Source organism: Glycine max, chromosome 14 (genome assembly GCF_000004515.6).
Source record: "Glycine max cultivar Williams 82 chromosome 14, Glycine_max_v4.0, whole genome shotgun sequence".
NCBI lineage: Eukaryota > Viridiplantae > Streptophyta > Magnoliopsida > Fabales > Fabaceae > Glycine > Glycine max.
This window is the reverse complement of record NC_038250.2, coordinates 16,221,457-16,244,254: the sequence shown is the minus strand read 5'-3', so window position 1 is coordinate 16,244,254 and position 22,798 is coordinate 16,221,457. Positions and strand designations below refer to the sequence as shown.

Here is a 22,798-nt window from a genome sequence, read left to right as displayed (position 1 = left end):
TCATTTTCCTTAAATATAATGAAAATAAATCTATTATCTTATTGAAAATAAGTTGTATAAAATACACATAAATAGAAAACTTTTGAATGATAGGCATGAAATCAATCAAAAGTCCCATTAAGCTAAATACTCAAAATATTAAGGTCATTAGGGATTTCTATATGAATTTATAGGTACGTACATGCATGTATTATTTTATTAGAATTGATATAAATTTTTTGCTATTAACCTTTTCTATTATTTTATTAGAATTTTCATTTTTTATTATTTCATTAGAATTTTTAATTTTTTTAAAAAAGAATTCTAAGACGGTTCTTAGAAAAATTGTCTTAGAAAGTGTACATTCTAAGACGGTTATTTGAAAAACCATCTTAGAACTCTCAATTTTTTTTTTTATTTTTCTTTTAAAAAAATAAGGATTCTAAGACAATTTTTCAAAGAACCATCTTAGAAAGATCCTCATTTTTTTAAAAGCACATTCTAAGACAGTTTTCAACATAAAACCTGTTTAGAAGGGTATCATTCTAGAACGGTTATTTGCCAGAAAATCATCTTAGAATGGTAGCTTTTCTAAGACGATTTTTTAGGAACCGTTGTGGAAAGTATGGACTTTCCACGATGTTGGCTTCAAAGACAGTTCAAAATCATCTTTAAATATGTCAAAAAACCGTCATTGAATGCGCTTTTCCGATAGTGGTTTTTTAAAAAATTGGAATGTTAAGAGTTTAATGTGAAGTGTAGTAGATGCACTGAGATCTGATCACATTTCAAAGGAAATAATTATCCTTAGGAATTTGTGAAGAATAATGACAAAGAGCTAGCAAGGTTGGTAGGAACACATGACATCATAAAAATATCTGAAATAGTAGGAAGTTGCAAATGAATTTGCTCTATTAGCACCCCACAAAACTCATTTTGCCTTTTCAGCCCTTTCTAATATTTGCATGCATGCATGCAACCCCTCAACTCCAACCCCTTTCCCTCCCTCGATGAGTTATGTCTCTTTCTCTCTCTCTCTCTCTCTCTCTCTCTCTTTTGAGTGTAAGAGAGAGAAAATCACCCAGAAAGAGCCACACTCTCATTAATTTGGATCCTCTAGTGACCTTTTCTTCCTTTTGTTTTTCTTTATTACCTCAACCCTTATGCCCTTTTGCTCTTCCTTGTCCCTTTACAACTTAAGGCCCTGAGGGTCCGAAGGCTTGCACATGCATTTTCTTTTCTTTCTTTTCCCTTGTGCAAATTTAAATGTTGTATATATGTGCCTACATACGTGCATGGTTTATATATGAAACTCATGGTTACATTACATGCAAGGTTATAAATTGTAATCACAGTCATGGTATCATCGTATTCCTTGATATTATGGTAAAATATGATTGAAACAAATTGTAGTTGCAGAAAGTCAAAAAACCTTCACCACAATCGGAATTGTGGTTATGAACCCTTTTTTAAACCATGGTTGCATGATTTTGTTGTTTTTTTATTACTTTGCCATCTCCTAATGCGTTTTGTACATGCATTTTGCTGGATGCAGGTTCTTCATCATGTTTTTTCTCATTGAGCACCCATTTTATGTGTCCTTCTTTGGTGTTGAAAGGTTTTAAAGAAGGGTCAATTATACCTATCATTGCATTGTTAAGGTTTTTTGGGTTTCCACAACTTCATGGAAATTTTAATTGGGGTTGCATTAGATGTATTTGTTTACAATTTTCTGCAATAGGAATGATTGTGATGAAACCACAACCCTGATTTTGAATTAAAAATATTTGCAAAGAATTTTATTAATAAAATATGAGATTTGTGCTAATGAATGGCTAGATTCAACAATGATGCTTTGTAATTTACCCTCATTCTCTTTTATTTTATTCTACTACCAAGTTCAATGGTGTTAAAATCTTGGCTATCATTGAAGTCATGTTGCGAATGAGAGACAACTAAACTGGTGTACTCTCTTCTAAATTGAGCCTCAAGATATCAAATTCAAGGAGCACTCTTCTCAAGTTAGCTAAGAGCGAAGAATCCATTGTGAGGTGATTAACCGAGATATGAAGCATTTTGCCAATCTATTTTGGCATAGGAAGCCATTGAGATAGTTATAATAGTAAACTGTATATAGTCATACAAAAGGATGGCTTTTTTTTTTTCTTCTTTTGATACCTAGTAAACAATCATTATTTGATTTTAGCCTCATCAGTCGCATGTGTCCCATTTATTTTATATTTTTGGACAATAAACAATTGGGGTGGGGTGATTTTTCTGTAACAGTGCACAGGTTCTGTGTAAAATAATATTGATTTGAGCATTGATTTTCATGTATTAATGACCTTGGCTGATTTTGGACAATGTGGAGGGCATCACAAGTGAAAAGCTGGCTGGACCAAATCTAAACTCTTTACGTGGATTTGAGGTCAAACACAAGATAAAGTATTTGCTTGAAGAAGAATGTCATATTACTGTTTCATGTGCTGACATCCTTGCCATGTCGACACATGATGCTGTTGAATTGGTAAACACTGCTTTGTCACAGGGGTCAAATGAATGTAGTTATATTTTTATTTTTATTTTTCTTTACAACAATTTCTATCATTTGTTTTTGAAGAGAGGAGGACCAAGATGGGAAGTCTTGCTTGGAAGGATGGATGCTCTCGAGTTAAGTTTCAGTGGAGCTAACATATTAATTCCTGCTCCAAATTCATCTTTGGGGGTTCTCATAGATAATTTTAAGCATCAAGGCCTCGACATAGAAGAATTGGTAACTCTATCTGGTATATTTATTATTTTGACAACATATATATACAACTTTCTAAATTGTTGTTAGCACAATTTTCTAATCAAAATTAGTGTCCCACATCTTCATAAAAAAAATAGTGACCCACCTTAATGAATTATTGAAATGAAACTAATTTTTAATTGAAAAATAGCACAAACAAAACCCCAATTGTAATTGATGAATAACACAAACAATACCTATAAATACTCTAATTTTGTCCTTATAATTTGTTCAAATTAGTTTAATCAAATGTTAATATTTTGGGGCTCTGACAAAGGAAGAAGAGATTAAGCACGTAGAGTTCTTGCTTGACAAAATACATGTAGCCATACTATAGGAAGAGCAAGATGTGTAAGCTTCAAGCAGAGCATATATGATGCAAAAGACGAATATCACTATGGCTATGATAACTACAAATGATACATAAGTTTCAGGAAAATCCTGCGGTCCATATGCCCTGTTGAGGGAAGGGACAATAAATTTGCACCCTTGGATTTTCAAACCCCAAAAAAGATTTGACAATCACTACTTCATAAACATTCTGGAAGGGAAAGGCTTGTTAGGTTCTGACAATGTTCTTAGCAGCCATGACTTAGATGGAAAGATTACAGAGCAGGTGTGGGCTTACGCCTCTAATGAAAAACTTTTGTTTGCTTCTTTTGCTAAATCTATGATTAAAATGGGAAACATGAATGTTCTTACAGGAAATGAGGGGGAAATTAGGAGGAATTGTAGGTTTGTCAACGCTTAGTTGTTATGTAGTGCATATGGTTTGTAATAATTAACTGATTGAGACCTAATCTTACTACTTGCAATTGAGAATATATTTTGGCAACTATATTAAATTGTCATCAATATTAGGGTCCTCACATGGTTGCTAGAAAGAATGAAGTTCCATTAAATAGTTGTAATCATAATGTCATTCTAGACAATTCCCTTATTGCATACCTTTTGGTGTTTCACACAATGCAATTTGCGGCTCGAATTAATATTCCATTTATGCTTAATCTGCTGCTAAACTTGCTATTATAGTGGATGCTTGGCTTAATTGTTGAGTTCTGCCTATAGGTCTGGTTCCCCAGCATGGAAGATATTGAAGCCTTCTCTACAACAAATAGAACAAAATTAGATGAAGTAGAACTTGCCAAATCTATTCCTGACAATATATGTTTGGAGGTACCATTTCAAGTATGATCAATATTTATAAGCACCAATTATGAAGTACTCTTCTATCCTATTACTTTCATGTGTGGCTTAATCAAATCCATAGATAGCTATGGACAATGTTTTTATGGACATGGACGGATCTAGGTTTTGAGGTTTGGGGGAAGTTGCTCCCCAAGATTTTTATTTTTTAATATGTATAACTACAAGTTGTTCCCATAATGTGAAATGTAGTAAAAAAGTATATTGTCCCCACAAATTTATATATATGAATATTGCTCCTACAATTTAAAATTTTGGGATCCATCACTACTTATAGGGCAAAGGTTATTATGTTTTACCCTCTAGATTTTGAGGGATGATGCTAAGGGATAGAAATTTTGATCATCAATGTTTCATGTTATTGGTTCTATTAGCGTGTTTCTGATATGTGTTCCTTTAGGTGTGTTCTCTTGGTGTTGAAAGAATAGTTTGGATTCCAGATGACCTAGATTGATTCAAGGACCGACCTATGTATATGAGATATGCCATTAATGATGATCTAAATAATCTAGCTGCAGAAGGTGATGGTGTCTTCAGGCTTGAATCCTTTGACATGGAAACAAAATGTTGCACCTAGGGTTTAGTAGATGTAAAAGTCAACAGATAGAAAGCATGGAAAGGAAGACCACTAAATAAAAAGCAAAGAGAATGGCATTTAAGCACCCCCTTTGATTCCTTACGTTTTGTACAGTTGCACTCTGATATTTAAATAATTTATTTTCCCCCAAAGTTTATGATTAAATTTCCATTTTTTGTCTGTGTGTCTGTATATGTACATGCATATAAACTACATGAATAGATAATTAGAACAATTAGCACATATACTGCTCATGTTCTAACTAGTTCGTGTGAAATGTAAAGCAGAAAACAAATTAAGAGATGTGAGTGGATCAAGAGACATTGGATTGTTTCAGCTTAACCAATGGTCTTGAATTTGAGTTCAAGATATGTTGTTCAATGAGAGTTTTGTTGTCCATAATGATGATTCTATCCAACTCAGGTTGCCTCCTATGGAAAATACATTTGGTTCAAGCAATATATTTGTGACATACATTGCAGTTTTCCCCAAGGGTGTGTTTGACAATGAGATTGAGATCATTTTATGATTCCTATCTATAAGCTCGAGTCAAATATCATCTCATAATCCAAATATAGATTAGACAATGAATAAGTCTCTTGAAAAGTATTGGTTCATAAGGTGTTGAAGAAGTTGTTGGCTTGGAAAAGATAGTTAATTCTTACCTATTAGATTTCATTTGTTTATAGTAAATAATTGGGTGAGAATGAAAAGATACTGATTATTTAGGACAAAAAAGAAGTGAATTGAAAGAAAAAGGGAGGGAATTGAAAGGAAGGTATGGGCAGTTGAGGTTATATTATATAGAGAGAAGGCAGTGGCAGGAGAGAGCTTGCAGGGCAGGGTCTGTTTTTCATTTTCTCTTAGTTTAGCCATTTGCTTTTCTTTTTCTTACCTTATGGTTGGGGACCATCCACAACACACTCAATCAATGGCACTAAAAGTAAAAAAAAAATAAGTGTACACTCTCCCCCATATTGGCATTTCTCTGCTACAACTAGCTAGCCTTAGTTAAGCCCTTACCCATATAAAAATTAATTAACCAATATCATTGCCCCATATATTTTTCTGTTTTGGCAATAAAATGAGGGTGCATTGCAGTAGATAGAGCATTTAGTTAACACTGCTTTTATTTGATTCCAAACTCTATGAGTTGTATCATACCAACATTATTTGATTGTAGTTTTATAATAGCAGTCATAAACATGAGTAAAAACCATCACCTAATCCCATTCAAAGGCAAGGCAATGATTACACACAAACTTGGATTCTCTCAAGTGAAAATGTGTATCAAGTCTAGATCTATCTTCCCTTTTGAATTAAAGTATCTCATAAATTTAACTAGTTTTAAATCAAGGGTAGATACAAACCTACAATAACAATAACTAGTTTTAAACCAAGAACTCAGTAACAATATTACAATATATCTGCAAATGAAAAGACTTATAGAAGTTAAGCATAAAACAAACAAATTTGCTCAATTAATCCACATTATAAGGGGGTCACAGAAGAGAAAATTGATGCAAAACAATAGTAAATGCTAACAAATATTGAAACTCAAGGAAATCAAGAGATCCCAGAGCTGCATCACATTGCTGCTAAAATATTATTTCAGGATAAAGAACATACTGTTATGAACCAAGTATCCCAAAAGCTTAAGCTATTATGTGAAGGCACATGAATGGTTTCATACTATATTAAATCTTTAATGTGCCCTCTCATGAATGGTTTCATACTATATTAAAGCTAGCATGGTGCATTTTAACCATAAACCCCCATGCTCCTCTGCCATGGCCTAGACCACAACCCCAAACCCCAATGCTCCTTCTGCCACACCTCAAACCCAATGTCATCAACACCCACACTCACTCTGACCCCAACGGAATTCAACAAAGAAGACATCAAAATGCAAGAGAGGGGTTCATACCTTCTAATGATGAGAGTAATGTGGTGGAGGAGTTTAGTCTTTGATGTCAATAGGGGCACGATGATCTTGAGAAGACGACGTCGATGAAAGGTTCAATATGACAAGGTTTAAAGCAAGGTAAGGCACGAGAGTATTTCAAAGACTTAATTAGGTGAGAACTCATGATGTGTAATCACTAACCATACAAAGACGATTTTTGGGACTAGACTGTCTTTGTATGGTAATAAAAAATTTACAAGTTTGCCATCGAACAATATTCAAAGACGAGTTTGCGCAAACATCATCGTTTTGTTCTTGTTAATTACAAAAATGTCACCGCCGCACTTCCTAAGACGATCCTTTACAACCGTCTTAGAATTGTTGGATCAAGTGGCCTTGAAATAATTAAGAAGGGGGGTTGAATTAATTATTTATGTGCCCTGACTAATTAAAATATTTATCCTTCTTAATGTTACTAGATTCAATTAGGCTTTACTACTAAGTTATATAATTTAAACAAAAGTAAAGTGTAAAAGAAAAGTACACAGTGGAAATTAAAGAGTGTAGGGAAGAAGACAAACACAAGAATTTTATACTGGTTCGGCAACAACCCGTGCCTACATCCAGTCCCCAAGCAACCTGCGGTTCTTGAGATTTCTTTCAACCTTGTAAAATCCTTTACAAGCCAAAGATCCACAAGGGATGTCCCCTCCCTTGTTCTCTTTGAAAACCCAAGTGGATGTACCCTCCACTTGAACTGATCCACAAGAGATGTACTCTCTCTTGTTCTCAGTATAACAATTCCCAAGTAGATGCACCCTCTACTTGTACCACAAAGGATGTACCCTCCAATGTGTTGGGACAAAGAATTCTCAGGCGGTTAGTCCTTTGAATCTTTGTATGGGGAAACAAAAGATATCTCAGGCGGTTATTCCTTTGAAATCTTTTGCTTAAGGGAAGGGAAGAATCAAAAGAATTCTCAGGCGGGGTCCTTTGAATTCTATTGGAAAGGGAGAAGAGAGACACAAAATAATTTAGGCGGTTAGTCCTTCGTTCTTTTGGCAAAGGGAGAAGAGAATGAAAAAGATGAATAGCACAAGTTTTTGATTAAAGAACTTTTCTTGAAAGAGAAAGTTTTGAACAAAAACTTTTAGAAAGATGAAGAGAAGATGAATCAGAAAAAATCTGTTGAAAAGAGTTGAATGATGTTGAGAGAGAAGATCGAAAGATAGATTATTTGATTGTCTTTCAAATTCATGTCATGGTCACATATTTATAATCTTTTGATGACTCAAGTCAAAACTTGTGACTCTTGGCAATTTCTTTAACAAAACCAGTCACTTAAAAAGTTGTGACTTTTGAAGAAATCTTCAAAAACAAGTCACTTGAAGAATTGTGACTTTTGGAAATGTTTTTTTTCGAAAATAGTCACTTGTAATCGATTACCATTAAGGTGTAATCAATTACACATCAACAGATGTGACTCTTCATTTTGAATTTTGAAAATCTTAACGTTTTAAAACACTGGTAATCGATTACTACCTTCTGGTAATCGATTAACAGAGAGTAAAACTCTTTGGTAATGATTTTGTGAAAACTTGTTGTGCTACTCAATGTTTTGAAAAACTTTTTTAATACTTATCTTGATTGATTCTTCTCTTGATTCTTGAATCTTGAGTCTTGAATCTTGATCTTGATTATTCTCGAATCTTGATTCTTGAGTCTTGAATCTTGAAACTTGATTCTTGAATCTTTGCTTGGAAACTTTGCTTAACTCTTGATTCTTTGGCATCATCAAAATAACCTTGGAAGACATTGCTTCCACAAGAATCACTGATGTGAAAGGCTAAATTTTTAGTAGTGTGAATTTTGCACCTCAAGATTCAAGCTAAAAACTATTTGATCCACAGGGAATCATAGGTGAGTTAAGCATTTCCAAGGCTGGAAATCCTTCATTGGAGGAAAATCAATTCCATTGGTGGTATACAAATGGACTACTTGCAATCATTTTCTCTTTTGGAATACTTTTCACTGCCATGATGAACAGGAGCAAGAACATGGATATATGGATCAGGTAAATGACTTGAAATATCTATATGTACCCAATAAGACCAAACATAATGTTTTAAACTTTTCATGTGAGACTTAATTTTCTTCTTCTTTATTTTTATCTTCCGTGTTTCATTCAATGTAGGGTGGCTACAAGGTTTCATTGCAAATTATGGGGTTCCAACGATGTTAGTGATTTGGACTGGACTATCTTATACTCTACAAGGAAAAATTCCATATGCTATTCCTAGAAGACTAGTTTGTCCACTTCCATAGGAATCTACTTAACATTGGACAATAGTAAAGGTAACATTACAAGCATTATATAATTTCTTTTATCTTCTTATTAAATAGAATAAGGCCCTTTGATGGTTAAAATTGGTTTTAGTTCTTGCATTTTAAAAATGGTTCCTGACCCTATACTTTATTTTGATTTGACTAGGGATGAAATCCTACACATTTCAAAAAATAAAAGGATTAAAATAACCATTTTTAAAATGTAGTGACTAAAACTATTGTTGACCATATCTAGAAGGACCTAAAATAACATTTTACTTTTTTTATCTTATGAAACAAAATGAATTCATTTGATGGTGCATGATGCTTAACACAATACTGTTTTCTTATTTTTGTTGATTTCATCTTGCTATCTTGCACCATGTTCTTGGATAAGACATGTATTCAACTTTGTAAACTATAATTGCTAATTTTATGTTAGGTTGTCCTAGAAAACATCTAACATGGTTGATTGCAAAGTGAAGGATATGGGGAAGGTACCCTTGGCATATATCTTTGGGGCATTTATTCCAGTTGTGATGATAGCGGCTTCATACTTTTTTTCTTATCACAGTGTAGCTTCTAAGGTGGCTCAATAGAAGGAATTTAATCTTCAAAAACCATCTTTTTACCATTATGATATTTTCCTGCTTGGAATAATAGTATGTTATTTTCTCTAAAACCTTGCTACCTAAAGTTTTACTGTGTAAACTACATTAGTAGTCTAACATATCTATCCTTTTAATGTTTCGACTCTAATTTGCGGTATCCTTGGCCTTCCTCCATCAAATGGAGTTCTTCCTCAATCCCTCACTCATACAAAGAGTTTGGCAGTTCTTATGAGGCAGTAAGTATTATCTTAATTTTACATCAAGACCATTAAGCCTAAAATGCTAACTAAAATATATTCTTATATTTTTGTATCAATATGCAGTTGATTCGAAAAAAGGTGATAAAAAGTGAAAAGGAATGCATTAAGCAACAAGGAAGCAACTCTGAATTATATGGAAAGATGCAAGCTATGTTTGTAGAAATGGACACAACACCAACAATCAGTACTTATTTATTAACATTTTAAATTTGGTCCAGCCAAAAGAGTTGAAGAATTTGAAGGAGGTTGTAATGAAATCAAATGATAAGAATGGTGGAAAGGAAAAGTTTGATCCTAATAAACACACAGATGCATATCTACCTATCAAAGTTAATGAACAAAGAATAAGTAACTTATTATAGTCTCTTTTGATTGGCCTATCAATTTTTTTCGTTTCTATAATCAAAATGACACCCACTTCACTTTAATAGGGATATTTTGCATACATGGAAATTGATAGTCTCCCAGGGAATCAATTCTGGGAAAGGATGTTGCTTTTGTTCATCCCACCAAGTCAGTGCTACAAGTAAGTATTCTTTCAATTAAGGTTTTTACCAACAAATAATGCTTTTGAAATTGATGTATTGCTTCATGGTGTGACACCTTCTACCCTGACATACATGTAAATAAATAAAACATATAAAAATATTGATAAACAAATTCATGTGGGTAAAAGGTTCACATTCACTTCACTATTACCAAATAAGACTTATTAAAAACATATTCGACTCAAAACAAGGTCGTCAAAATTTACAAAAAATGTTTTGTTAAATCAGTGAGGTAAACTAAAATAAAATAACATCATACAATTAAAGTAAAAACTCATCCCCAATGTCACATCCTATCAGAGCATTGTGTCCCAACGTCCTCTGGCATAAGGTTCTTTAAAGTCATCCACCTAGTCATCTGCTCTCACGAACACAAGGTTTGAGATCATCACAAGATCCAAACACAAATAGCACACAAGGAGTGAGTTATCACACAAAAAAATAACAAAACAAATAAACAAGACGTAATCAAAATAAATTATGAAAATATTTATAACATAACTCAACTTAATACAACCCACGTCACTTCACCACTTTATCTTTAAAATTTATTTTTGAATCACTAATCACATTACACATGAATCACACACTCTATTCAAGATGCAATAACATTCATCAATTTCATAATAAACAATTAGCAAGGAGAAGGGATTGAAGCCTCCAAAAACCCATTCTAATTAAAATCATAAGGTCACTCTCACTAAGTAAAATCATAAGGTGATCAGTCAGGGCCACTCTATTTTGCGAGAATGCTCTAACCATATGGGATCAACATAGGCTTCAAGGAGCACTCAAAACGAGAGTCAAACATATATAATTAATAGTTATAATTATAAAGATAGAATCAAAATTTGCAAAAACACCCCCAAAAACCCATTCTAATTGATACTCTAAAGATCCCTACACATGTTCTCACTACTCCCCAATTGTGAATAACTCATCCCTTACCTCTAAGCGGGCTCATGTGTGTATTGTGACAGTGATAGCAACATCTCTAGCAGTTTGTTGAGATTCCTCAAGTTTTTTCTCTGACTGCTCTGATAGGGTTCCCAAACGTTAGAGAGAAGGAGAAGGGATTGAAGCCTCCATTCCACTATCTACATGCGATGAGTATTTCTCCCTCCACATACGTTATTTTGCAAATACCAATAGTAAAGATGTGTAGAAATGAATCACGAACCAAATATCCAAATTTCACAACAATCCAACGGTTAACGAGTCCGGGATCGTAGTTTTACTGAGACAGTTTTGGGTTTCTGCTGGAAAAGAAAAATCTAGGATGCAAAGGGTTTTTTTTCTCAGCTCCGATATTTTCTCGTAATTCCCAACGGTGAGAATGTTCATAAATGAGTTCCCAACCTGGTTCTCAATTTTCACGATGATCCAACGATGAATGAGTCCAAGATCTTTATTTTTCTGAGACAAGTTTGGTGGTATGCAAGAAAAAGAGAAAGTTTTGGGAGGAGGAGAAGGGAAAATGAAACTGAGAGGAAGAGAAATCGTAGAGAGACTACCTACAAATAGCCTAGCATGTCTCTATTTATAACTAGATACTCTTAGTCTATTATTTACTCTATTTTTTTATTATTTTATAAATAAATATTTTATTTTATTTCCTATCAAATGAATAAATCAAATATCATTTTTATTCTTTCAAACCATTATTTTAATAAAGTTATTTATCCTTATTTATTTAATTACAAAAGCCTCATCATTTTTTAAAACTCTAATTATTTTAAATAAAAACCCTTTTTAATTTAATTCACGAAAAATGGGATGTTACACATGGATTTCAAAGTTTTCTTTCCTTTGTGATGGAAATACTTCTTTGTATATTAGTAGAATTAATAATCAAACATTAGAGTACAAAATAAAACATTAGGGGTGCTTAGTCTAGAAAAAAATTCCAATGAGTAGGTCTTTTATTTTTTCAATTCTAAAAGCTAATTACATGTTTAATTTTTTCCATTGCTCTAATGTATGTCTTTTGGGGCATAATATTGGAAGGTTCTCATTCCTCATTTATGGAGTCAGTACCATTGAAGACCATAGATGTATTCACAATCTTACAGTTTGTGTATTTTCTAATCCGTTTTGGAGTGACATGGATACCTGTAGGAGGAATACTTTTTCCATTACCTTTTTTCCTTCTGATAAATATAAGAGAGCATTTGCTTCCAAAGATATTCAAACCCAATCATCTTCAAGAACTAGATGCTACTGAGTATGAGGAAATTATTGGTGCTCCATATATTAAACATAATCATTACTGGAAAATAGATTTTTAACATCGATTATTAAGAACTTTCAACATCGGTTATTAACCAATGTTGAAACTACTGACGTTGAAAGTCTCAACATTAACATCGGTTTTCCAAAACTGATGTTAAGCAAATTACACAACATCGATTTTATACAAAACTGATGTCATATAATAAAAAACAACAAAAAATATTTAGAAGTGCACATCGGTTTTCATAGTAAAATAACAACATCAGTTTTCAAAAAAAAATTGATGTTGTTTTTGAATAACAACATCAATTTTCATAAAAAAACCAATGTTGTTTTTTGTATTTTTTTAATATCCTATCTGTTTTTGTAATTACCCCCAATTAACTTGTAAATTCAAAAGCAAAACCAGACCACACAGTTTTTATCAACTAGTTTAAATTATGTCCACTATATAATAATTGAATATTTACAATGAATTATAAGAAAAATGAAAGTCAATACATAAAATCATTTGTAACATAATAACTACACTACAATTCTAAAATCACTTCAATTCCTATTGTTTGATTTTTAACTTTAAAAATTATCTTGTCTACTGAATGCGAATTGTCTTCATTCTCTCTGGTTCCAATGATCTTTGATCTGTAAAATACTGCATGATATAATAAAACACATAAGTTAGTAAATAAGTCTAAATAATAACAATTATAATAAGTTGAATTAGTTGTGAAGTAAATAATTACCATTTCTCAGTTATCCTTGAAACCTCCTAGGACCATTGTTGACATTCAATGAATTACGTAGTACCCACACTTAGTGCTTCCTTTTTGCTTATTGCACTAAATTCAATAAGATATTTAGATATTCAAAGTTAACTGAAGTGTAATAAAATTTAATTTTTAAGACATGAAACATTATTTAAATGACTTACTTTAACTACAATCCATCTAATAACAGCCTTGGATTTACTTCCTTGACTGTCATTTGTTGGACCTTGTGGCCTCAGATATCTTAAGAAGGGGGGGGTTGAATTAAGATAACAAGAACTATTCCCCAATTTAAATCTTGCTCTCTCTCTTTAGATTAACAATGCATCCTTAACATGAATTACTCAAAAGATAATTCAGAATAAACTTCTTTAAAGGCAAAAGATAAATAGCAATAAATAAAAGAAGTTTAAGGGAAGAGAGAAATGCAAACTTGATTTATACTGGTTCGGTCACTTCTTGTGCCTACGTCCAGTACTCAAGCAACCCACTTGAGATTTTCCACTCTCTTTGTAAAATCCTTTTACAAAGTCTGAATCACACAGGGACAACCCTTCCCTTGTGTTCAGGAATCCTTTACAACAAGAGACCCTCGGTCTCTTAACCCCTTTTCAGAAGTAAAAGAAAAGAAGAAGAAATCTCTCTTGGAAGAGACAGATTGTACAATGAAGATCAATCATAATTCCTTATTTGAATATGCAAGCGTTTGACCAAGGAATCTTTGAGAGGATAAGATATTTCAATTTAGAAAAACTCTCTTAATCTTTTGAGAGGATAAAACTTTTTGGGCAATCAAAAACTCTCTCTATATTCGTGTTTCCAAGTCACATATAAATAGACCTTTGATGGCCATTCATAAAAACATTTGAATAGATGTGACCCTTGAAAGTTATTTTCTGAAAATCTCCTCTGGTAATCGATTACAATAGTTGTGTAATCGATTACAGGCTTTAATATTTGAATTAAAACGTTTATTAACTGCTGGTAATCGATTACCAATATGGTGTAATCGATTACACAGTCTAAAATTTGAATTCAAATATTTAGTAGCTGTTGTAAAGCATTTTTGGCCACTGGTAATCGATTACATCCTCTGGTAATCGATTACCAGAGAGTAAATCTCTTGAAAAACACTTTTTAACATGCATTACTTGGCCAAACCTTTTGCTATATCAATTAGGAATTTCCTTCCTAATGTACTAGTGATCATCTTGATGTTGTGGCTTGTATTCTTGAATCATTTGCATCATTTGCTTTTCTTCATCATGATCATCATCAAAACACCAAAGACATTTGCATCTACATCATTGAATCCTTTCAAAGCACTTATTAAGAGAAACATTCATGTGTATTATAAGATAAAAATATTGAAGTCAAATTGTAATAATAAAGTAAATGTATTATAAAATATAACTGACTTGTTAATAATTCCTTTCAAGTAGTTGTCAGGCCTATTGTGCAAGGAACAAAACCAGATGACAACATTATCCTTAGGCAAAATGACAACCATTTGCCAATGTGCATTGCATTAGAGAACATTATGTTATTGTAAAGCATACATGATTTAAATTGATTTTTTCAATTCAACTTACCCATTCAAGTAGGCTCCTAGGTACACATCTCTTTGTTAATTCTGCATCCATTTTTTAATATAATCTTCTGATTCAAATTGCGATTGTCCAGATCTTTGTATAGACTGTGGCTCGAGGAATCCATACACATCGGCATTCCCGGCTCACATTGTTGTCTCGGTCATTATGCATGAATATAAAACAATCAGTTAGGTAATTTACAATAATGTAAAGTAACTTACATAATCCATAATTGTATAACAGAGATGCTCAGACATTGACCAACGTGAGCTATTTCAAAAAGATCTTCATGCTTTATGTACAATGGGAAGATATCATTGTACACCCCAAACACGCTAGTATCCTATGACACCTGCAATGGCTTCAAGAAAAGCTGTGGAATGGTCAATGTCATCAGGTACAACGAATCGACGCTAGGATCTGACATATCTATAGGTTTCGCCAGTCACTTAGCTACCTGATTATCCTACACAGTTAATAAACATTAAGCAAATGACAGTCAAAACTTGATTTTTAACAAATAATTTATTAATAATTATTAAAAAACAAAATGAAATACCTGTTCTGAAAAATGTTTTACAAGATGTGTCAGCCAAGCAAGGAAGGTGTTAAGTGTCTGCCCCACTAACTGACCTCTTGAGTGGGTATAGAATGCGAGCATCAGCATCTCGGACTTCCTTAGCTCCAACCTTGAGTTGATCATTGCCCAAAGGAATGTTGTGGATAGTCGTGGACCCCTCATAAACTCTTCCAACAGTAACCAGTCGGGGAGGACTGTCATCGACATACAAGCCACATTTGTCTGAGTCTCCTGTTTCTGGGTCCTGACCCGTGGGATCGACACAACTTTCTTTTATGCTGACACGAGCAACAAAAGGATAAACCTTAACCTCAAGAGGCAGTGCGAGTCCCTGTGATTGCATTTGGTCGAATGACATCATTAATATTTGAGTCACTTTTTGTGTGATCGATTCCTCTAGTTGGTCTCAGATCTTTTGTGTCAGCTGCTCTAGGTCTTCAATAGCCATGGAGGAAGAGGTGCGGGAGCCCCTTGGAGCCGGTCCAAAGTAGTATTTGATCATCACATTGGCTTCAGTGGCATGGACATGACTAGGATGCTTTGGTCGATTAATGGCAATTGTCAGTACATCCTGACGTCCATGGGTGACAAAGCTTCCCTGTGAGGCCTGCTCCTCCAATGAATCCTGTAGTCAACAGACAAAAAAATATTGGTTTACTCATCCAACAATTGTTACAAAAAATGACCACTGACAAATGAAAGTGACTTACAATCCTCTCTATAATTTCCTATGTAACCTTAGACGTCATTTGACCAGTTTTCTTCATGTGGACCATCTTCTACTTCACGTGTCATCTGATGGGAGGTGGAGGATCAATGACTGTGTCAGTGCTCCCGAATTGGGTTACTTCCTCCAATCGTTTCTTTTGCTTCTCCTCCACCAACTTTTTATTTCTAGAAAATCATATCCCTTACGAGACAACACTTGAGGTGTAGTGTTTTGTTCCTGAATGGCCTGTGCTTTCTTTGACAATAACACATAACAACAATTGGTCTAGTTGACAATAATAAAAAAAATATGAGGATTTAAAAATATTGAAAATCCACTAACCTCCCATGAAGGATCTCTATGGCTCTAACAAAACTGGCTACAATTTCTTTTCTTATTTCATACTTCTCATAGACTTTATCATCCTCGCCCTCCTTGCTATGTGTCAGGGCCCATTTGGAGGTCAGATTTAACTTAATCTGCCTCCATCGCTCTCCTACGATCTAAAGTATTTTTTCTGTCCTCAAATCGGATGATTAAGGGATATCAAATTCAGTTTGCGATAGAATAAATACATTTTGTAGTTAGTAAATTACAAATTATGATTTTTAGTACAACATATTACAACAACATTCAACATTTAATTGGAATATTTGAATATCCTCCTAGATAAGATCCTTTTGAGTGATAGAGACTTGTTTACAATTATCATATGTAACATCCATCTTATCACAAATGACAATTCCCAAATATGTTTTTAATTTCTTTCTGTGACCATCGACTTTCCTAGTGACAGGATCAACATGAACCACTGTTCTCTTCACCTCAATTGGTCTAGTAGCCAATGATCTAAGTTGTGTTGCTTTTCTAGTCTTCTTTGACGAAGACGATGAAGAAGGTGTTGCTGACTCAGGAGGAGGAGGAGGTGAGCTGGGTGGTGTAACCATGTGCCTATCAAAAAATAACAACATTAACTAAACAACATATGAAAACTATATTAAGTTGTGTAACTGAAATTAACAAACCAAGTAAATATAAAATAAATTAGATTACACGATGTTAATTAATTCTCCTTCATCATGATCATTACGATTTGCGAGGATGTCATCAACTTCTTCTTCTCCGTTGACGTTCCTCGACATTTTTTTGGAGAAAAGAGTGAGACAACTTTCAAGGGTTGAATCATCATCTTCAACATTAACACCAATTGTTTTTCTGTGTAGAACCACTAACCATCTTTCATCACAAGGACCTTCAACATAAAATACCTGTTTAGCTTATTCAGCCATGATGAAAGGCTCATTCTGACATGCAAGCTTCATCAGATCTACCAAAGTAAATTCAAAATCTTCGGCTCGCACACCGGTATTACTATCTACCCACTTACACTTGAAAACACATATAGTAAATTTTACATAATTAAGCTCCCAGATTTCGTCAATGACTACAAAGATTTCTTGCACCCTGAATACAAAGGCTTCTTGGAATCACTTTGCAATGTATCATACATACGGGCTTGTGCTTGCTGAAAAGATTCTTGTCCAAGATCACAAATCATTTCCTCTAAGCAATCTCCCATTTTTACATCAACCAGTTCAGATTGGGAGTCCCTCTGCATGTTTATCAATTCACCATGTCATATCCATGTCCCTCTGCATGTTCTCGTATGTTGTAAAGTAGTTGTCGTCTCCCGTTCAAACAGTTGATACAAGGACAAAAATATTTTCCATCCTCATTTAGTCGACTTCTTTCGAAGGCGAATTCCAAGATCTATTCCACGCCTTGCTCATACAAAGGGCTCATGTGACTTGCGTTCACCCAGCTTCGGTTCATTTAATTATTAACTCTTTGAAAATCTCACTTTTTCAATGCATGAAAATCTCACTTTTTCATTAAAGGTGTGGCCCTATCCCATTCAGGAAGACATATTTTTATAGTACATTCATTGATGTGCCATCATTTTCTTCTATTTTCTAAACCCTTTTTGCACCATTTTAATTATTGATTGGTCTTAATTGTCAATTAATTAGGCAGTTTTATTATTTGGGCTCATTTAGCTAATTTGATGTTTTTAATCTAATTTCAGGAATTAATGAAACATTGGGCTTAATCCGGATTTTGGTTGTGGACTTGAAGAGAGCAAATAAAGCAGCGCTTACCTTAGTTAATTTCTAATTAGGAAATTTCGCAATTTTATTTTATGTTGTTCAATGTTTATTTCGTTTTGGGCCAGAGTATTGTAATAGGGCCCAATGACTTTGAGTGACTCTTTTTAAATAGCTGCCTTGGGATTCGTGCAGGGCATTCGGTTATGCTATTTTCATTATTCAGAGCTTTGGTTTTAGGTTTTCACGTTTTTCTGTTCCCTTGTTACGGTTTTCGTTCTTAATGCAAATTTCCATTTTCTGCTTCTAATTACAAGTTCATTCTTGCTTCTTCTTCTACTTTCATTTACGTTTCTGTCTCATTTACGTTTCTGTTCATTTACGTTTCTGCTTCATGTTTCATTTGCGTTTTCTGCTTGGATCCATGGAAGGCTAGATTTTCTGGTGTTGTTTCCTTTTGAGGACGAAGCCCAACTCTCTTTGAGGTTTCTCTTGTAATGTGGTTCCCTGGCAGTTCTCCCTTCACCAGTTATCCCAAATTTGTGAATATTAATCAGTGCACGCTTCGTGTTCGATTAATTGCCTCTGAGCCTAACTTGCGTTCATGCATAATGGACGAAGGGCTAACTGGTGTATGTGGTGCCTAATCACGTATTGACAACCCTAAGTTGATTTTCGCTTAGTAAATTGAAATAGGGTTGGATTAAGTGGTTGACTGTTAGGGACGAATTCTCCATAACCCAGGATAAGAGAATGGCTTCTGAATCAAAGGAAACAACCCGTTTTTAATGTTAGTAGTTTCGTATTCTAGTTTACTTGTTCTGCTCTTTAATCACAAAACAAACAAACCCCCCCCCCCAATCGTTACTGTTACTGCAAGTATATTATGAACAATTGGTGTGTCACTGCTCGTTGGGAAACGACCTAGGATCACTTCCTAGTTACTGCATTTTCATGTTTATTTGATTCGGGTACGTCTTCGATCATTCATACATCAAGGTTAAGTATCTTTTCTTAAATTTAACGAAATTTTGGCAGAATTTCGCATTGGTCACCAAGTACACGACATGAAAGCGGTGAGATTAATTTAATGGCAATCAAGTATGCACTCAGAGAACAAAGAGAAATGCATTGCACCGATATTTTATCAAATTTAAGAAAATAAACTTAACCTTAACGATTGAATGTACTATAAAAATACGACAATTCCCAAACTGTCCAAACAAACAATTCTAGATCCAATGCAATGACTAATGCAAACTGTCTGTAAGAATCATTGTATTCAATCTCAAATCGGATTCTAAGGTTCACACATCATGAACATAACTTGCATATAAATCAATACTCATTAATCACAGTCAACAAGTAATAAAAAAGTCAATTGACTAACTTACCAAGAATTGCAGCAACAAACTAGTGTGAAGCTGGGTTGGAGTGGGAGCAACAAAATCATAGATCACCAATCCAATTAATCCTTGAAAATTCACAAAGCCAATCCAATTAATCCATGACATTCACAAATCATTTGTTGCTTTTGTTGTCCTTTTTAACACGTAAAAAAGAACCCAACTCGAAGAGATTAGCTAACAATAAGCTGTATAAGCTAACAATAACATTAATTGTATAGGCTATTCCAAGAACAGTGACACTTGATAGGAAAATTGGTAGCAACTTACTTGAATGGCCTATAGCAGAGGTACAAACTTTGACACTCAGAAGCGATGAATTTCAAAATTTCAAGGTCAGGCCAAAAAAGTTATGCCACTATAAATTGGAATAGTTGCATAGGTTATATCTGAAGAAAAAAAATATATATATAAACAAATCACCAATCCAATTAATCCATGACATTCGCAAATCATTTGTTGCTTTTGTTGTCCTTCCCAACATGTAAAAAAGAACCCAACTCAAAGAGATTAGCTAACAATAAGCTAACAATAACATTAATTGTATAGGGTATTCCAAGAACAGTGACACTTGATAAGAAAATTGGTAGCAACTTACTTGAATGGCCTGTAGCAGAGGTACAAACTTTGACACTCAGAAGCAATGAATTTCAAAATTTCAAGGTCAGGCCAAAAAAGTCATGCCACTACAAATTGAAATAGCTGCATAGGTTAGTTATACTTCATTTTATTTTTTATTTAATTGGATAGTATAGTTAGGACAATATCAAGTTGTATTAAATTAAGGGAAGCTGATTCAATGACATGAAATTCAACTTGCCAATGCAAGAGTTGGACATTGTACCTGAGTTTGAGATAGATAGGGAAGCCTTGGAAAAGACAGCCCAATCCAATAAGGAGTACAAGTTGACCTGCAAAGTTTCAAAACAAAAACAAATTTTAGAAAATACAAAATTAAAGCTTATGTTTAGTTCACCACATCATTTACTTTCAGACTTGAGATGCAATAACATAAATGTAGGCCACAAAAGACCTAAATGTTAGAGTTGGTTATGACCTTATCAAATAGAACAATACAAAAACCAATGCCAGATGGCATAAACAAGATAGATTAACATAGATACTTTCTATTATATTAGAGCATAACAATTGAAGATTTGCCAAATTTATCATCATATAACATTGTTTCTGATCAAAAGCAGAAATATTGCTACTACAATAAGTCTAGCACATCAACCTGGTTAACTACATAGAACCAGGCAGTGAGAAATCTTCTTATTATGAAAAGTGAGAACTACAAATTTGTATTGTCCAACCATATATAAATTATTAAAATTAAAAGTTCCACTAAAAGATTTCATGCTTTTTTTCTTAAAAACAACATTCAAATATGATCTATTAGTCTATCTTTATGGTTTTCATTTCTCACAATAAGAAGAGTTCTCATTTGATATGCTCCATGTATATATATAACCCCTAATTACCCTTTAAAGTTTTCAATAAATATATAGTATTTGTTCTATGTTTCTCTTTGGATGATGACATGTGCTAGCTAAAAATGGCATGAACTTGGACAAGTTCACCTTGAAGAAAAAATAGTCTCTCCACTGGCCTTTTTTTAGCATGTAGAAATAGGTATGATATATGAGTTTGATCTTGAATGGGATGCTCAAGATTATTGTGAAGTTAGTTAAGGCTGAAGACAATCTTGTGTGGAACAAGCAAAGACTCAATATTAATGAAGAAGAAAATGGATGCAAAAGGGGAAAAAAATTAAACTTTGATTAATTGGTCTCAACATTACTAGGAAAAATACATTATCTTGTTAAATTCAAGGTCCATTTTCCTTCATTAGTTGGCTACAAAGTTCTGAAAAAAGAGTCAAGAGGGAGTGAAGGAAAGATTGATAACATTTGGGAAAGAAAAGGAGGAGGAGCAAGGAAATGAAAAAAATCCATAAAACTATACTTGTGTTCAAGCTAAATTATAGATAATGTATGTAGTGTTCTCTCTCTCTCCTCCTTTCTCTCTAACACTTGTGCATTGGATAGGGGTTTGTAAAAAATTGATTGAGCCAGTATTTAGATATAATACTAAACTGGCTGAGTGCTACACTACATTGTTTTTTTTTTGTAACATGGCACTATAACTCACTCAATGTCATCACCTTCAATGTGATATTGGAAATTTGCCAATAGCCAAATTAGTACCTAAAAGATATAGGATTGGTTACTCCTAAAACATTATGGAAATTCTTAATGTGTAGTTTTTATTCAAATTAATCCCATGTTTCAAATTTTGGAGACTAATTTGTTAGATGGTATGCATATTCAAATATTAAATTGACAATTAAATGCATATTTAAAGAGATTCATAGATTTGATAATACTTTTTTTTTATAATTAAGTTAGCATATAGCTGCTTAGGGAAACATGAATGATAAAAACATACAACAAATGCAAAAAGTGAGTTTCTATTAGCTTGAATATCTTTTGTTTTTAGTCAAAATGATGTCATATTAATTTGTGTGCTAACAAACATTAAAGGGGGAGGGGGGTTGAGTTTATTAGTTTAAGTAATGAGTCATTAAATTCCAAGTCACAAAACCAATTACACCTGAGTTAATGACGATTAAGTGTCATCAGTTTGGTTTAATTTTTTTACACATATAAATTAAACCAAATCCACTTGATTTGATTTAGTATTTAGGTTTATTCAATTGATCCAAATTGATACACAACCCCAGTTTCTAAACATAATTTTAGTGCATACCAAATTTTTTAAAACCAAAACTTGAACTAGGAATGAAATGATGACATTCTAAGACGGTGTCAGAATTCTAAGACGGTTTTAAGTAAACATTGTCATAGAATACCATTATTCAAAGTTGGTTTTTAAGTAAAAACTGTCGTTGAATGGTACCTTTCTAGGATGGTGTTTAATTAAAAACCATCATAGAATGGTCTCATTCAAAGATAATCTTTAGATAAAAAAAACATCTCAGAATTGTTGACTATTCTAAGAGGGTTGTTAATTGACTATCGTCGAAAGTCTTTGCTTTCAACGACGGCTTCAAAGACAGTGCACAACCGACATAGAAAGTTAGTAATAACCGACGTAGAATGCGATTTCTGCACTAGTGTTATTAAGTAGGGTCTAGAGAAGAAAGACGTCTACGACCAACCGTACTCATGTAAGAAGAGA

General features: G+C 33.5%; 2 pseudogenes; both read left to right on the top strand.

Moving 5' to 3' along the window:
* The first annotated feature begins 2,335 nt into the window (after positions 1-2,335).
* On the top strand, positions 2,336-3,570 carry LOC100809913 (peroxidase 20-like; annotated as a pseudogene).
* Positions 3,571-3,853: 283 nt separating this feature from the next.
* On the top strand, positions 3,854-20,296 carry LOC100809380 (probable boron transporter 6; annotated as a pseudogene).
* The last annotated feature ends 2,502 nt before the right edge of the window (positions 20,297-22,798 follow it).